The following is a 16363-nucleotide window of genomic DNA, read 5'->3' on the forward strand; positions in this document are numbered from 1 at the left end:
CCTTGAGCCCCAAGAAATAGAGCCAACCTTCTTTGGACTAAGGCCTCTGAAACCATGAGCCTTCTAATAAAGTGTTCCTCCCCTAAAATTGTTCTGGTCAGATCTTTTAGTTGCAGCAGTGAAAAAGCTAACTAAAACAATTGCAAAATAATATTTTGAATATAATATATTAAATATAGTTTTGAAATTAATTTTAATTTTTCATTCTACCTTTTTAATGTGGATACTAAGAAATTTTAAATTATATGTGTAACCACATTTATGGCTGACATTGTATTTCTTTTTTCTTACTTCTTCTTTTTTTTTCTGGTAACAGATATTGAACCCAGGGGTGCTTAACTGCTGAGCCACATCCATATCCCTTTTTATATTTTATTTTCAGACAGGGCTTGCTAAATTGCTTAGGGCCTCGCTAAGTTGCTGAGGCTGACTTTGAATTTGGGAATCTTCTGCTTTAGCTTACGGAGCTCCTAGGTTATGGATGTGCACTACCATCCTGGAGACATTGCATTTCTTTGGGTGTGGAACATAACGAATAACCATAGTCGATGATAGGTCATGACAATGCTTATCATGAAGATTCTTCTCAAAGCTGCCAGCACAGAGGATTAGGATGAACTTGTACTCTTTGCCTAGTTAGTTTTCCTGAATTTATTAGTTTATTTTTTCTTTGCAGAAGAGAATGAACATACTAGCAGAAAGAGTCTGGAATTTCTGCTGCTTTAATTATTGGTAGGAGTGGACATTGGGAATTGATCTCAGTGCACTTGACCACTGACCACTAGTACACCTAACCTACCAGACCTATTTTATATTTTATGTAGAGATAGGGTCTCACTGAGTTGCTTTGCACCTCACTTTTGCTGAGGCTGGCTTTGACCTCACGATCATACTACCTCAGCCTCCTGAGCTTCTGGGGTTACAGGCATGAGTCACTGTACCTGGCTATGAATTTGTGCTTTATGAGCAGTGTTACCAAGAACAAATTTTGTGAATTGAAGAAGGATTAATATCAGCAAAACTGTTTTCCTTAAAACAAATATGAATATTATATATAACAAATATATACATATATGTATATTATATATTGTAGATTACATATATATTCTACTGATCTTATGTTGTTGCTTTTACATGGGTTCTACAAACTTCAAAACTCATTGAGATCAGTAGTTATTTCATTCCCATTTTGAAGATAGAGAATAGTGTTCCTGAGAGTTGCCCAACATTGCCCAGCCAGGAAGGGAAAGAGAAAGATATTTTGACTATGCTCTGCTGCTCTCTCTATTGCATATTTATTGAAATTAAACACAATCTGTCTAAAGTTCTGCAGTTAATCAGGTCCAAGTTTTGAGAATGAAATGTATGAGGATGGTGATTAAGTTCTTAAAATTTGAATGAAGAAAACAGACTTTTCTCATAGGGTTCTGAACTATAACTGTATAAAGACGTTCAAAATCTTTTTGAACATTTTTGTGGGATTCATAAAATTACTGCAAAACTCATCAGAACAATTACCTTGAGAAAAGAGTTCATTTTATTATTAAGGTTTAATAACTTCATCTTTCAAAAAAGAAAGAAAAATCTTGCATTTTCTATAGTTAATAGAAATGCTCTTTAGCTTAAGATAGGACTATGCTCTTAGAATTCCATAATAAATTGAAAATACCTTAAGTCAAAAATTCATTTAGTACTCCTAACCTACCAAGAAATACAATTAGTCATACTGTACATCAGTTGCTTTTCCCAGTGATGACTGGGTTCACTAGGAGCTACTTCTCTCTGCATCTACCCATCCTCACCCAGAAAATATCATATTTCATATCACTAACCTGGGAAAAATTAAAACTCAAAATGTAAAGTGTAACTTTTTCTGGAAACTTATTACTCTCCCATCATCATACAGTTAAAAAGTAATCAGTTGAATCACCATGAGCTAGGAACCTTCTCATCTATACCATCATCATTCATTTACATATATTTACTACATACTTATGCACATGGACAATTGTCATGAATGCTATTTTGTACATAATATTGAATATTTATAGGACAAAGTAAAATGACATTACAAAAAAAGAATTTTATGTAAAGACAACAGTACAGAGAAGATGAAGGGAAAGTCTCCCCGTGTTTCTTGCTAGAATTATTTATAGAATATTCTTTGAAAATTACTTTATAGTCATTAAAATGTAATCCAAAATCCCTCTTGTTCCAAAAGTATAACTAAAGAAAATATATTTTGAATACATAACACTGTTTTATGTTAGTTTTGATTGTTTACTGTTTGTGAGGCTATTGTGTTTTCTATGTTGCAAAACTATAGTTACAGTAGCATTGCTTCGTTTTATATATTCCTATAAGTTAAAAAAGCATTTTATAATATTTGTGCAGCCTGTTTTGGTACTTACGTTGTAGGTTTTGCTCAATCAAATCTTTTTATCTGTTTCAAGCAATTTTTGCTTGATTAATTACTATGCAACCATTCCTATCAATATCACCATAAAATTAGGCCATACATGAGTAGGATTTCTTTTACGAGTATGAGAGTTTAGTTTTTTAATACCTTTGTTGCACCAGGGAACTTATTTGGCAGTTGTTTCTTCTCATTTCATACCATTATTGATGTATAATTTAATGATGGAAGATTCCTAATGCATTTGTTGATTAATAGGGGACCAGGAGGTTTGCTCTCTATAGGATTAGTGTGTTCTATCTTTTCTTCATTAAGTTGTCAAGGCTGCTATCGTCAATCACAAGTATATCCTGTACATTAATGTACTACAATGATTGGTGATGGAAATGTATACTGGGGAGCTGTTCAATTTTTGAATTTCATGGTTTTATATTTTAATTAATTATTCTATAATTGCTGTGCATGTAGGGATGTAGGGATGTCATTGATCTCCATCTTCCTAATGCTTCACTTACTGTCCAATATGAGACAAGAAATTCAGGTACATTAATTCTTTCAAGAAGCCAACAGAAAAGTTTTCAGTGAATACTGTTGGTGATAAGCTTCAGAGATGGTGCTACAGCCTGTATTCCTGACCAATTATCTTATGGATATGTATCATCAGTCAGAATCTATGATGTCATAGAATCACAGCACAAATTTCAAGTTCTTACTCAAACAGCACCATTTTATAAGGGAATAAATTGTAGTTTGAAGGGATGAAAATTTTTGTGACATCATAAAGTTTAATGACATTTCTAGATAAAGAAGAAATATGACCTGACCCTCAACACAGATCTGGGAATACATATGGTTCTTCCACTTATTGGCAATGTAACAGTAAGTAAGATATGTAATTTGTGCAGGTTTTAATTTCATTCTTCCTATATTATAATAACAATTATTTATTGTTTTTATCCAAGAAATTTGCAAAAATACAAGAATTGTTAAATTTTCTTCTTTTATATTCTTCTTTTATATTTCAGTGAAATTCAACTTCATATCTTAAATCATTGTTTCTTTTTTAAAGAATATTTATTTTTTAGTTGTAGTTGGACACAATACCTTTATTGTATTCATTTATTTTTTATGTGATGCTGAGGACCAAACCCAGGGTCTCACATGTGCAAGGAGAGCACTCTACCGCTGAGCCACAACTCTAGCCGAAAGCATTGTTTCTTGATTATCCCTACAGATAATATTGCCTTTATGACTGTAGATTAGTAAATTTTATTTAAAATAACTGTTTTTAATCAAAGAGTTATCATATTCTAAAATGTTCCATTGTTTTTAGTGGGGAGCAGAGCAAAGAGCAGAAGCCCTCTGAAAAAGTTGAGCTTTACTCTTTCACTGGAACTAGAAAAATCTCAGCAGTAATGTTTTCTTGAAGTGGGGTATTCTTTTTGAGTTTTTATTGTTGTTATTTTTTATTTTTTTATTTTTTTGCTTTCCATTGTACTTTCATGATCAAGAGAGAAAATTAGAGATGATGGTTTGTCACCTAGACAGCTACTTTTGTCTCTTCTGTTTAGTCTAGAAAGGACAGGCTCCTGGGATCCTATTATCTTAGTTATTATTTTTTCTACTAAGAAAAAAAATGTAGAAATATATGTGATATTTATTAGATATTTTTAAAATGTCAAAATTCACTTAATTTTTTATTTTGAGTTGCTTTTAAATTTCAGGAAATTAAATGTAACTGTTGAAATCACTTATTTGAAAAAGATCTGCAAATCTATGGTTATTTCAGAATAAAAATACATTCTTAAAATTATCTTCATTTCTATTGTCTCATCATACAAGAGGAAATATAAGAAGTGAATTCTAATGTTTTATAAAATTAAACAAAAATGGTTAAGTCTCACTCTAGATATTGTTGAGACAAACATATTTGGTTTGTAGCACAGTCGCATAAAAAGTGTATGATGCCAGCAAAATTCTTCCAAATAAGAAACAGAGGGGGTGATACCACAGTTTTGAAAATAACATCAAATATTTTTTAATTAGTATTGTCTAAAAGAGTTGTTGTAAGTATTTATAAGAATATATTTTTTTTTGTTTTGGAAAACAAGTATTTGTATGAAAATAAGTGAGTCATATGGTAACAATATAGTTCATTTTGAACTTCCTCATAATTTCTTCAGAGGCAAATAGAAAGTCCAAACAAGGGTTAATTTTGATGTGATTCCTATACTTCTAAGGTGACCTCAAGTTCATTCATTTATTTCATCTATTCCAAGCATGAGAGATTATTGCCCTGAATCCTATATAGCTAAAACATCTGCATACTTAAGAATAATTGATTATGGATTTTATAAAGAATAATTGAAATTTTTGTGTTAAATCATGAGCAATTAACAAATGGCTTGCTGTGGGGGTTTTGTGGTTGTTATTGTTTATTTGTTTCTTAGATAATTTCATTATAACCCTATAAAGGAACATTTTAAGATATGGCAAATACCAAATTCTAGAATGTAAAGCTTCTCTAATTTGTGAATGAGAGTTTCATTGTCTTTTTTTGATTAAACAAAAGATTTAGTAGAGATAGCTTATATAAATCTAAAAGCTGTTTGCTGAAAGAATGAAAAACAAGATTCTCTTGGGAAGAGAACAATGGATTTAATGTGAAATTCAACTAAAAGGAAATTTTTTTCTAGGTTTGCATGTTTCTCTTTACTCAAATCTAATCAAAGCAAATTTTGGACTTGAACTAAAATAAAAACCATTTTAAGGACAGGAACTTGAGTGAATTCACAAAATTTGATAATCCCTTCTTGAATGAGTAGGAAAAGTAAAGTTTATATATGAAATAATGAACACAGTACAGGACTTGCAGCTATGTTTTGAAATGAGAAGTAGAATAGCAGAGTTTTATAATCCTACATGGAGAACAACATGCTTCTAGTTCTAAAATATATTCAGAATGCTCTTTTATACCAGAGAAGACAAATTCCACCTACTGCCCACATGTCTTTAAAAAATATGTTCCAAAATTCCTTTCTTCATTCTTATTTCCTAAATAAATTGTCTGTCAACAGAATAAAACCTACACATCTATTAAGTGTCATCTCAAATGCCACACATGCCATAATTAAAGCATTTTCACCAATTGATTCAAAACAGTTTATTTCTAAGATGCCATTGCTAGTTCTGAATTACACAAAGCTAAATACATTTTATAATTAACTCTAAAATTATACTTTACTGCTTATATATTTGTTGCTTCCTGTATTCTTGAAATTACAGATATTTATTTTCTTGTTAATTTTTAAGTTTCTCACATTATCCAACACAATTCTTTGCAATAATGTATTTCCCCAAAAAAAGAGGGTTTTTTTTTTTGTTGTTGTTGTTTGGATTAAAACTAAAATTTTTACAGCTATTTAAATGTTTTAATCTGATATTACTATGCTTGGTAAATGATCAGTTTACAAAGAGGTAGCATAAGATCACTTGGGAAATGAGGCAGAAAAATATATAGAAATAGATATCATGAGGAGGGAAAACAATTCCACAATCACTAATTTATAAAAAGATAAATTAACTGGCCTGTTCCTAAACTCATCTCTGTTGCATGTAAGGAAATGGATTATATTGCTTGCTGTAAAATAATTTATGAATTAATGTTTTCTCTAGTCATGAAAATCAGATGAACAATTGAACTGTGATATTCTCATGTCTTGCAGCACTTGAAAACGGCTTCTGCTCTGCAAGATTTTACATCTTTCTTGCACAGAACTTTGGAGCAATTTTTATTTATATAAAAAATCATGTAATTTATATAACAAAGGCATGTAATAAGATATAGTCCATGCTTGTATGATTATATTCCATGTTTATATGATTATATCAAATATTTTTATCTTATTACATAATTACTCTGAATACATTATATAGTTTCATTAACAATAGTGAAGTATTCTATATATATATATATATATATATATATATATATATATATATATATGATTATACATCAAATATATTCATACAAGTATGGAATATATCTTATTCTAATTATGACCTCAATATATATTATTACACAGACTGCTAAATGACTAAATAAATATATACTAAAATCTCTTTCTCTTTTTAAATCCTATCATCACATTAGGTAACTTTAAATATATTTACCTACTTGTAATTCTATGTGATATTAAATATTAGTTATTCTGTGTATACCATGGACATTTATTTATTTTTTTGCTGTGTTGGAGAATATAACTCAGAACCCCATACATGCTATGCAAGTGCTCTACCACTGAGTCATACCCACAGTCTCTTTTTTGAGGGTTTAGTGGAGATAAAATTATGACAGCTTAAAAACAATACTAAGGATATTGGGACATGGTTCTAAATCTATGATTGGGTCAACTGGGGTATTTAGGGAAGGGGACACCAGTGATTGAACCCAAGGGCACTCAACCACTAAGCCACATCCTCAGCTCTATTTTGTATTCATTTAGACACAGGGTCTCACTGAGTTGCTTAGCACCTTGCTGGTGCTGAGGCCAGCTTTGAACTTGTGATCATCCTGCCTCAGCTTCTGAGCTGGTAGATTACAGGTATGTGCCACTATTTGGCTAATAGGAGTATTTTTGATGACTAAATATTTGAATATATCATGAACATATTTTAACCAAATATGAATAAACTCCTTTTTAATGATACCTGTAATATCAATCTCTTAAAATTAATAAAAAAAGAGAAAAGTCATACAGTTTTTGTTAGAATAGCTTGATCTTTTTTACATACTTACTCTGAACACATTAAATAGTTTCACTAACAATAGTGAGGTACTCTTTTTATACTATATTATTAAATATTTTATTACTATATATTTTAATCTCTTCATAACAAAAAAGTCTTTGAATTTGTCTTTTAAATCTTTTGTATATTTTGTTTCCAGTATTAAAACTAAATTGAACCCAGGGGTACTCTCCTCCTTAGTTATACCCCAGCCCTATTTTTTTTTTTTAATTTTGAGACAGAGTCTCATGAAGTTACCCAGGGTGACCATTGAATTTGTAACCCTTTTGCCTTCACTTTCCAAGAAGCAGGAATTACAAGAGTATGCCACCACACCCAGATAATTTTATTAATATTTTAAATTTCTTTTCTTAAGGATTTATTTGTCCTTACTTTTATATATACTTAGAGTTTACTTTTTCTGTACTTGGAGCTTGTTCTTAAAATATCATGACTTTGGGGCTGGGGATGTGGCTCAAGCGGTAGGGCGCTTGCCTGGCATGCATGGAGTGCTGGGTTCAATCCTCAGCATCACATAAAATAAAATAAATATTAAAAAGCTCTCTCTCTCTCTCTCTCTCTCTCTCTCTCTCTCTCTCTTTAAAAAAATCTTAAAAAATATTATGCCTTGTCATATAAGGGAATTATGAACTTTTCTTCTATGATAATGTGTTTTTTTTAACTCTCTTGACTTAATTTTTTCCTTGCTTTTTTGGCTTATGTTAAATAATTATTTCTTCTTTAATAAATCTGTTGACTCACACTTTACAATTCTTTTTTGCTGGTTCTTTTTAATTATACAGGATAGTAGATTCCATTTTGATATAATTATAAGCATGGAATATATCTTATTCTAATTAGGACCCCATTCATATGAATGCACATGATGGTGGGATTCACTGTGATGTATTCATATATATACATAAAAAAGTTATGTCAGGTTCTTTCCACTGTCTTTATTGATTCAAGACACTCTTTCAGTGAAATGGCACTACTAATTGTGTATTTTTTAAGGCTCATAGAAATGCAAATGTAAGTACAAAATCAGAAAATAAAACTAATTTAAAAATGTTTACCTTGTCCTCATTTTCCTATAAGTTCTACAGATAATTAAACATTTCATCTAATGAATCTTTCTCAAGTTGCACTCCACTAATCTGTAAGTTTTTGTGCTGTTCCTATATCTACAATGTATATTTTTTATCTTCTAATTATTTTGTAAGAATCAAAGTAAACTTGCATAAAATTATATAATCCTTGACCAATAGATCCAAGGAAAGGGACCAGGGTGAGAAAGGAGGGGAAGGAAAATGGAAATACTGCGGAATCCTTTTGGCCAATTATATTGTAATATTATGTACATATATACCAACATGTAACAATAAATTTCACCATTATGTACATCTATAATGCACCAATAAAAATACAAAAAAAGTTGTATAAACCTTGAGAATATGGTTATGGTATTGTTTTTAGTATCTTCACTATTTGAAATGTCTCTAATCTTGTGGTTATATAATGTAGCTATTCAACACATTGATTATAGGATCAGATAGTTTATAAATTGTCTCATTAATTTGACTACTGTGAATCATTATTGGAGCATCCTGAGCAAAAATAATTTTCAGTCTCAAAATATCAGTTATTTTGATTCAATCTATATGTCAATAATGTTTAGGAATAATACCAAAGTAATGTGTATTTACTTTTAATTTTCTTAGTTAGCTCTAAGTAGCTGAACAGCAGATTTTGAATCATCTAATAATTAAAACATTAAATGGGCTATCTGCATCCATGCAAAAAGTGGCTTTTCCCTGTGGTTCTCTAATCAAAGCTCCTTTCTGTCTGTTCAAGTAGTCACTCCAGAGGTTGTAATTCACAGGATGAACACAGATTTCCCTGACATTCTGCATCTTCCTCAGTGTCATATTTCTGCTGGAACAAAATAACAAATCACAAAATTTTATTTCAGTAAATATAATTTTAAAATAGCAACTATTCTCAAAGGCTTCACTATGTTTTAGACATTATGTTATTATCACATTTAATCATCCTTTATGGGAGAAGTTTCCTCTCCAGGTAGGTTTTAGGATTCCATTTTAGAGAAGACAAGTTAAAATAACTTGGCTTTAGTAAAAACCCCACTAACAAGTTCTATAATGAAAATAGAAACATAAAATTGTCCTTCTTAAAACACACACTCTTCACTAAACTATTTTGCTTCCACAAATCCTCTTAAACATAAAGCATAATAAAAAGTGTTCTTTAATCTGTGGCATTTTGTCATTACATCTGTTCTATGTGACAGACAATAATGGTCACCTCCATTTTGGATTGTTAATTTTGAAATATAAAGGCAATTAGCCAAAAGATTCATACGGAATACATTTTTTTTGTGGAATATATTTTGACTTCAATTTCTAGATCAATAGTTGACATCAATTTTAATAATATAGATAGATCTAAACCTTCAGAGATAAGCACAAATTTTCTCTGATCACTTTTAGTTGTTGTTACTGTCATTTTAATTTGTGGCTTATTGATTATAGTCTGACACTTTGATTATGTCATTAAAAAGCTGTAAAACATATCATATTCAGTCACAGAGAACATAGACAAATTGAGCAATTGTCTGGCCATCAAATTTTATTAATGCTGATTACCAACTTAAAACTTCATTTGAAATAATCTTCCCTTAACTCAATAGATACCCTTGCTGTTTTTTCACCAGGTGCCTTGGGCACCATCTAAATACTTTTCCTTCATTCACTCCTTTATTCATTCACTCATTTATTCATTAGTTGATTCTGTTGTTTATAAGACACTGGTTCTCAAACTGTTGATTGCATAACTCATCTGGAGAGTTTACCAGCCCCATCTCAGAGGTTCTTAATCAGTAATTTAAAAAATCTGGTAATTCTGAAGCAGATTACCAGAAGGCCTACACTATGGGAATGTAGATAATTTACACCAGTAACTTACGATTAATATTTATTTTGTGGGTAACACTTTATTGGTTTTAAGAGCATATATAATTCTGCCTTTGGGTATCTTTCAAATCTAATTAGAGAGATATAATGTACACATATATGCTAGGATATTTATGAACCAATCATGAATTAATAAGCATTCAATAGTTTCTAACAAACATTTCAAATGCTTACATTCTTTTTTTATTTTTCCTTCAACATTTTTTTTTAACCATGCTCAGGGGATAAATACAGAATGTTAAGTAATTTTATAGCTTTCCTTATCAATTGCATAAAATATTGTCAAGTAATTGAAAAGTAGTTATTATATTAATTCAAATAAATATTATTAGACTTTATAAAATATCTTGTAACCTAATTTTATTTGTAGGTTTGGGAGGGTTTTCTTTTTGGGGGCTTCCAAAATGGCTCAACCTATTGTTGTACTGTTATTATAAATTTAAGAAAATATGTGATTTACTCATTTTCAGTTTATTGCTTTTTCTAATTCTGAAAGTCATCAAAATAGAAAAAATAAATTTGATAATAAAATCATATGCACTTAGTTCTGATAAATTCACACCATCTGGATTTATTTGATGGGCAATACAAAAGATTAAGTGCTCTTTATTCGCCTAAAAGGCACTGAAGTATTTTTGAAGGTTGGTATGTGTCTTTTATCACTAAGAAAATGAATGCTGATATCAAGGAAAATGTCTAAAGAACTCACTATGGGAAAGATAAACATATGAATAGTTAATCATGGGAGAATCAAGTAGTATTAAAGCTACATATGCAGATGATCTTATTGTATTAATTTTAGCCAACTTTAAATGTGTCTCATTGAAGTTCAGTCACAACTTGTATTCAGAGAAGTTAAATAGACTCTGCACTGAGCATTGTCATAATGTTTAAAAGTTGGACGATGGGCTTAAATCAGAGTGATGATAAACAGTGCCATGTTTCGAGTCCATAGCAATGAATGTCAGCCCAATCTTATTTGAAAACTCATTAATGATATGAGACATGGAGTAAATACTGTACTAATGAATTTCTGACATTAGCTCAGATTGGCAGGTAGTGAGAATTCCACTAAAAGAGGTCACTTCTTGAGACTACCTTAAATGGGTAGAATCTTGGCACAAAGCTAAAACAGTTGGTTACTAACATGGGATATAACCAAAGAAATTAAAGAAAACTACTTGCATGAGCTCAATCTTTAAAAAGCAGTTTGGAAATAGCTACGAGTAAATATTAAGCAGGAATAGTCTATACTCATTTTGTAGCAAAATATTTCCAGAGATATCTCAGCATTACATTCAAAGGTGGAAAAATTTATTAGTTCAAATATATATGTATATATTTGAATATATTACATATTTATTTGAATCTCCACATGCACGTTTTATATTTAACACTCTAGATATATATAGATTACAGTCCTTCAGAGAATGTAAATTTTTTTTATTAATTTTGTCTAACTTGTTCCAAGAAACTTGTAGATGAAGCAGCAGAAGAGAAAGAAAATGAGCTATAAAAAGCAATTATGAAGTGAAACAGGAATAAGAAATGGAAAAGAATAGCACTGGTAGACACCTTTGGGAAAATATAAAAAAAAAGTTTTACTGGAATCTTGTGCATGAAGAGAAAGAAGAGAAAATAAATAATAAAACATAAAGTTTAGAGTAAATATCATGAAAATTGTGATCAAATAATAGAAATAGTAATATTTACAAATGAAACTTGTTTGAAAAGAACTTTAACTACAAGATTATTTTAGCAGAAAATGCACATTTAGTCTCCATGTTATAAATTCAGTTGCCCCATTTATTATAGTCCTAGAAGAATCCCTTTTGTTCTTCTGAGTTAAACATTTCTGTGACATAAATCTGGAATAAATTCCAAACTTTACACTTTCCTTCACTGAAGCATGGTTTATTGAGAACTTATCAGTTTGTGAGTTCCTGCATACTTTTTGCATTAAGTAATTTTGAAATTTTATTTGGTGTCTAGAGTTTGGTTCAGCTTTATAAGAAGGATGTTTATCAAAAGTGCATTTGTTTAAGGCATGGAAAAGAACTCTATTTGGGGTATTATAGTACAAGTATTTGAAAGAAATGCATGTCTGTGGATTCAGATACCTTTAGTTTAGTCACTAACCAGTGTGACTCTGAGAAAATTCTTTAAACATGTAGTATTCATTTTAAAATTGGAGTGGAGGAATTAGATTATACCAGAACTCTGGAATTCTGTGGGTTAGAGAAAAGTGCTTTGTTCTTTTCAAGTAAGAGCTGGTAAATATGGAAAATGATGTACTAGAATACTAAAAATAAAGGTGCAATATAACTAACTAAAATACATTTTATTGTACAATTTTAATAGATATGACATATTTACTTTTCAGACATCTAAGTATTATATGAGGGCAATATTTAAAACTATCTAAAATTCTGAGAACTAATGGAGCTTAATTATGAGTTTTATATGAAGAGTAGAATATAAGTTAACAGAAGGAAAGAATGAGAGTTTTCATTTAGAGTTTAGCATCATTACTTAAATTTGGACCTTTTATTTAAATATTTTATATGAAATTTTGACAAGTGCCACTTGGTGGCACTCTTATACTATTCTACTGAACAATTTACAGTATCAAGATGTCACAAAATAAAACTTACAGTTTTTATTTCCCTTTTTGAATTCTAGTAATCACTTGTGGATGGGTAATTAACACTGGTGGGATATTTGAACTTTGACATTATTGAAATTATCACCCTATAATTTTTGCTGCTGTAAATAATCCCCTGTTCATTTAATAAGAGATTTCCTTTATGCTTGTTATGGAAAGAAAGCAGAGTTTTAAGACAGGATAACACTAAAAATTTAGCCCAATGATTAATTTTGGTTTACAAGCAAATGCATATTTTTCAAATGAGGATTTTTTATAATTTTATGAAAAGTTAGTTATTTAAATTTGCTATTATTCAAAGCAGAAAACTCAATGATAAGTTCTAGACACTCTTGATGAGACCCACTCTCACCAACTAATTTTAGCTTTTCAAGGAGAATATAATGAATTAACAGGTACATACTAAAATACCAGAGATATAAAAAATTGTTCTCTATATGTGTAATAAGAATTTTAATGCATCCTGCATTAAAATTTATTTATATAAATAAGTATTTATATAAATTTAAAAAGTTTAAAAAACTCACAGAATACAATTACATATATAATGGAACAAATTAAAATTAATTTGTACAGGAAAGCTAAAATTTCCACATCTAGTAAGAGATTTTTAAATGAATGAAGTCATATTATTTAAGATGTGTTTATTTTATAGTTCTGGCTTATTTTTTAATATTTCAAAAAATCTTAATGTACACATATGTTTCACTGTTAGTTCATACTTTTCCTTGTTTCAAATACATTTGAAAAATTTTGAAGTTTACATGAATAAGTAGCTATATTTTACCTCATTCCACTTAATCTGAAACTATATTCTATAGAAGCAACAAACCTAGGAACCTGATATTTCAACAGTATATATTCAATGTATTTTATATTGTAGACATATTTATATTTTTAATATACATATATATTCCTTTTATTGGTTAATACATTATAGATTATAATCTTCTGATGAGAAAAGGACAAGGTGTTTTGTTTAAATTTGTATAGAAATTATAGTTCTATGTAGTTGCCCAAAATATACTTTTTCAGTAAGTCAAAGCTGGGATTGTGGCTCAGTGGCAGAGGGCTCACCCAGCATAGGGGAGGCCCTGGGTTTGATCCTCAGCACCACATATAAATAAAAAAACAAAAGTATTTTTAAAATGTACTTTTTCAGTAAGTTAATGCAAAATTATGTTTGGAGATGAGAAATTTGATATGAGGACATATTTTCATAACTGAGCATTTTAATTTGGCATTTTGTATGTCTTGAAATTTCCAGTTCAAGAAAATATATGCATTCTTTCAACAGTGATTAAAAAATCTTTAAATCTATTTTTACTGTATTACTGAGCAAAAACTTTTGCTAAACCTGTGATGTGCTTGCTTTTCTGATTCCATAAGTGTTAGTATGGATTCATTGGAATTTAATTAGTTTGATTTCATGTCTAAATCTTGAATTCTTTGACAAGATCCCTTCCCAATAAGTATCTAGCTTATGCTCATATAAAGGTGGGAATCATTGACTAATGGGTAGTTTATTTTTTACACTGAAAAAATACTCAAAAAAAGTTATCCTCAATGAAAAGAGAAAAAAAAGAAAGTGTATAGAAATAAATATAGAGTATTAACTTGTATTTGAGCCCTAGTTAGTTAACATTTCTTGACTCCCTCAATCTAAAACTCAATTTGTTTCCTTATGTGGACAATTGTAAAATCAATAAATTGAGTAGGTTCAATTTATTGCCAAAGGATCACTGTTTACATCTGAGTTAGTGTCTCTTGCTGTCCATTCATAACTCCTTTCTGGTGTGGTAGAAGAAATTTTTGCTATTATTGGTACTATGTTGTTAAGGTCTGTAAACAAGTCAGGATGGCACCTGGTATTTTGCCAGAGAAATGTTAGAGTCTGTAAACAAGTCTGCATGGTGCCTGGCAAAATGCCAGAGGGAGTGGTTTGTGAAGTAACAAAAGTGAGCCATTAAGTGTGGAGATTCCTTATTGGTTGACTGCTGTATCTATTTTATGCTAATTAGATAAGCTGTGTAAAATATATAAATACCACTCCTGTCCTGCAATAAATGGCTTCCACTCCTGCTGTATCAATGTACACAAGTCATTTGTCACCCCCCGGTTATTTTGCTGCAGCCGGACTGCAGCACTATGTAACAGGTATCTTTCCAGGCATCCATGTAACACTTGTCAAAATTTCTATCTGCACTTTCACCTGCACCCTCTTATTTATTGGTACCTGGTGATGAGTTCTCCTGTGATGACTGTAGGCAGAATTGATATATGTCACTCCCAGCCAAAGCAGGAAAGGCCAGATCACAACTCTCAAGCTTTCTTTTCCTCTGAGGCATCAGCAGACAAACCTTCATTCTGAGATGGTAGAGTTCTTAAAAGCAAAGCAATCTGGATTACTATGGATCTACTTTTTCCAACATTTGCCCAAAGCTATAACAAATGATATGCAAGGGAGAAATAAACCTTTGTTTTGTTAAATCATGGAAATTCGGGGGCTGTTTGCTACTGTAGCATAACCCACTCTGTACTGATTCTGTATTGATTAATTAAAATATCAGCACAATAAAATATTTACTATTCCATTTGACCCATAGTGTGTCCATGTAGCCATCCAAAAGACATATCAAAGTACAACTGGGAGACTAAAGTCATGCACAAAATCAGGAAGACATATTTGTGATTAACTTACTGCAAAAAGACGAGGACTCTTGCTCTTCAATACACTATCATTAAGCCATATATCAAAAGAAGTTAACAATGGTATAAGCAGAAAATCTCTGAAGTAGTGTGGTGTTTTGAATTTAGCAGATCTGCTAGTGAACTGGCCACATGAGCAGCATTGCAGAAATCCAAACATACCCATTGGTCTTACTTCTCTCCAATTTATGGAAAAGAGAACTACAAACTTGCTGGCAACTTTCTAATTAGCCCATTGAGTAGGGTTGACTGCTTAAGAGCTTGTAATTATTTTATTTTTAGCAAAATTTTGTCATAAGGTAACATTGTGGAAGCAGTAGTCATAGAAGGTTTACTCTTAAAGATTTTCTTTCTCTAAAAGTCTTTGAAAGGAGCCATGTTGAAATGAAATGGATAAATTGCAAGAGCTTTCAATTTTTTTCTGAGAAGATAAATGGATCTGTAACTGCATTTCAAATTTGGAAGTTCTTTCTAGAATTATTTGAATGAAGGGTTTTGGCTGCTGATGGGAGGGGTGTATGACTAATAGAAATGATGCTGTAAGTATGCTGTTTGCACACCATTAAACCTAATGAACTATGAATATGTGTCTTGCGATCGTCATCTCTCCATTCACTGCAATGGGTAAAGTTCTGATACTGAGGGGGTATATTTTACCTTGAAACATTTGGAACACTAAAATCTAAGAGTTTGATTGTTCCAGTATTTCTATGATTTGTTTAAAGTAGTTGGAGACTAATTTCAAGACAGAACTGTATTATATTTTTATTATCATTGGCTAAAAATCAAAATCAG

The sequence above is a fragment of the Callospermophilus lateralis genome, unplaced genomic scaffold (genome assembly GCF_048772815.1).
Source record: "Callospermophilus lateralis isolate mCalLat2 unplaced genomic scaffold, mCalLat2.hap1 Scaffold_84, whole genome shotgun sequence".
NCBI classification, from domain to species: domain Eukaryota; kingdom Metazoa; phylum Chordata; class Mammalia; order Rodentia; family Sciuridae; genus Callospermophilus; species Callospermophilus lateralis.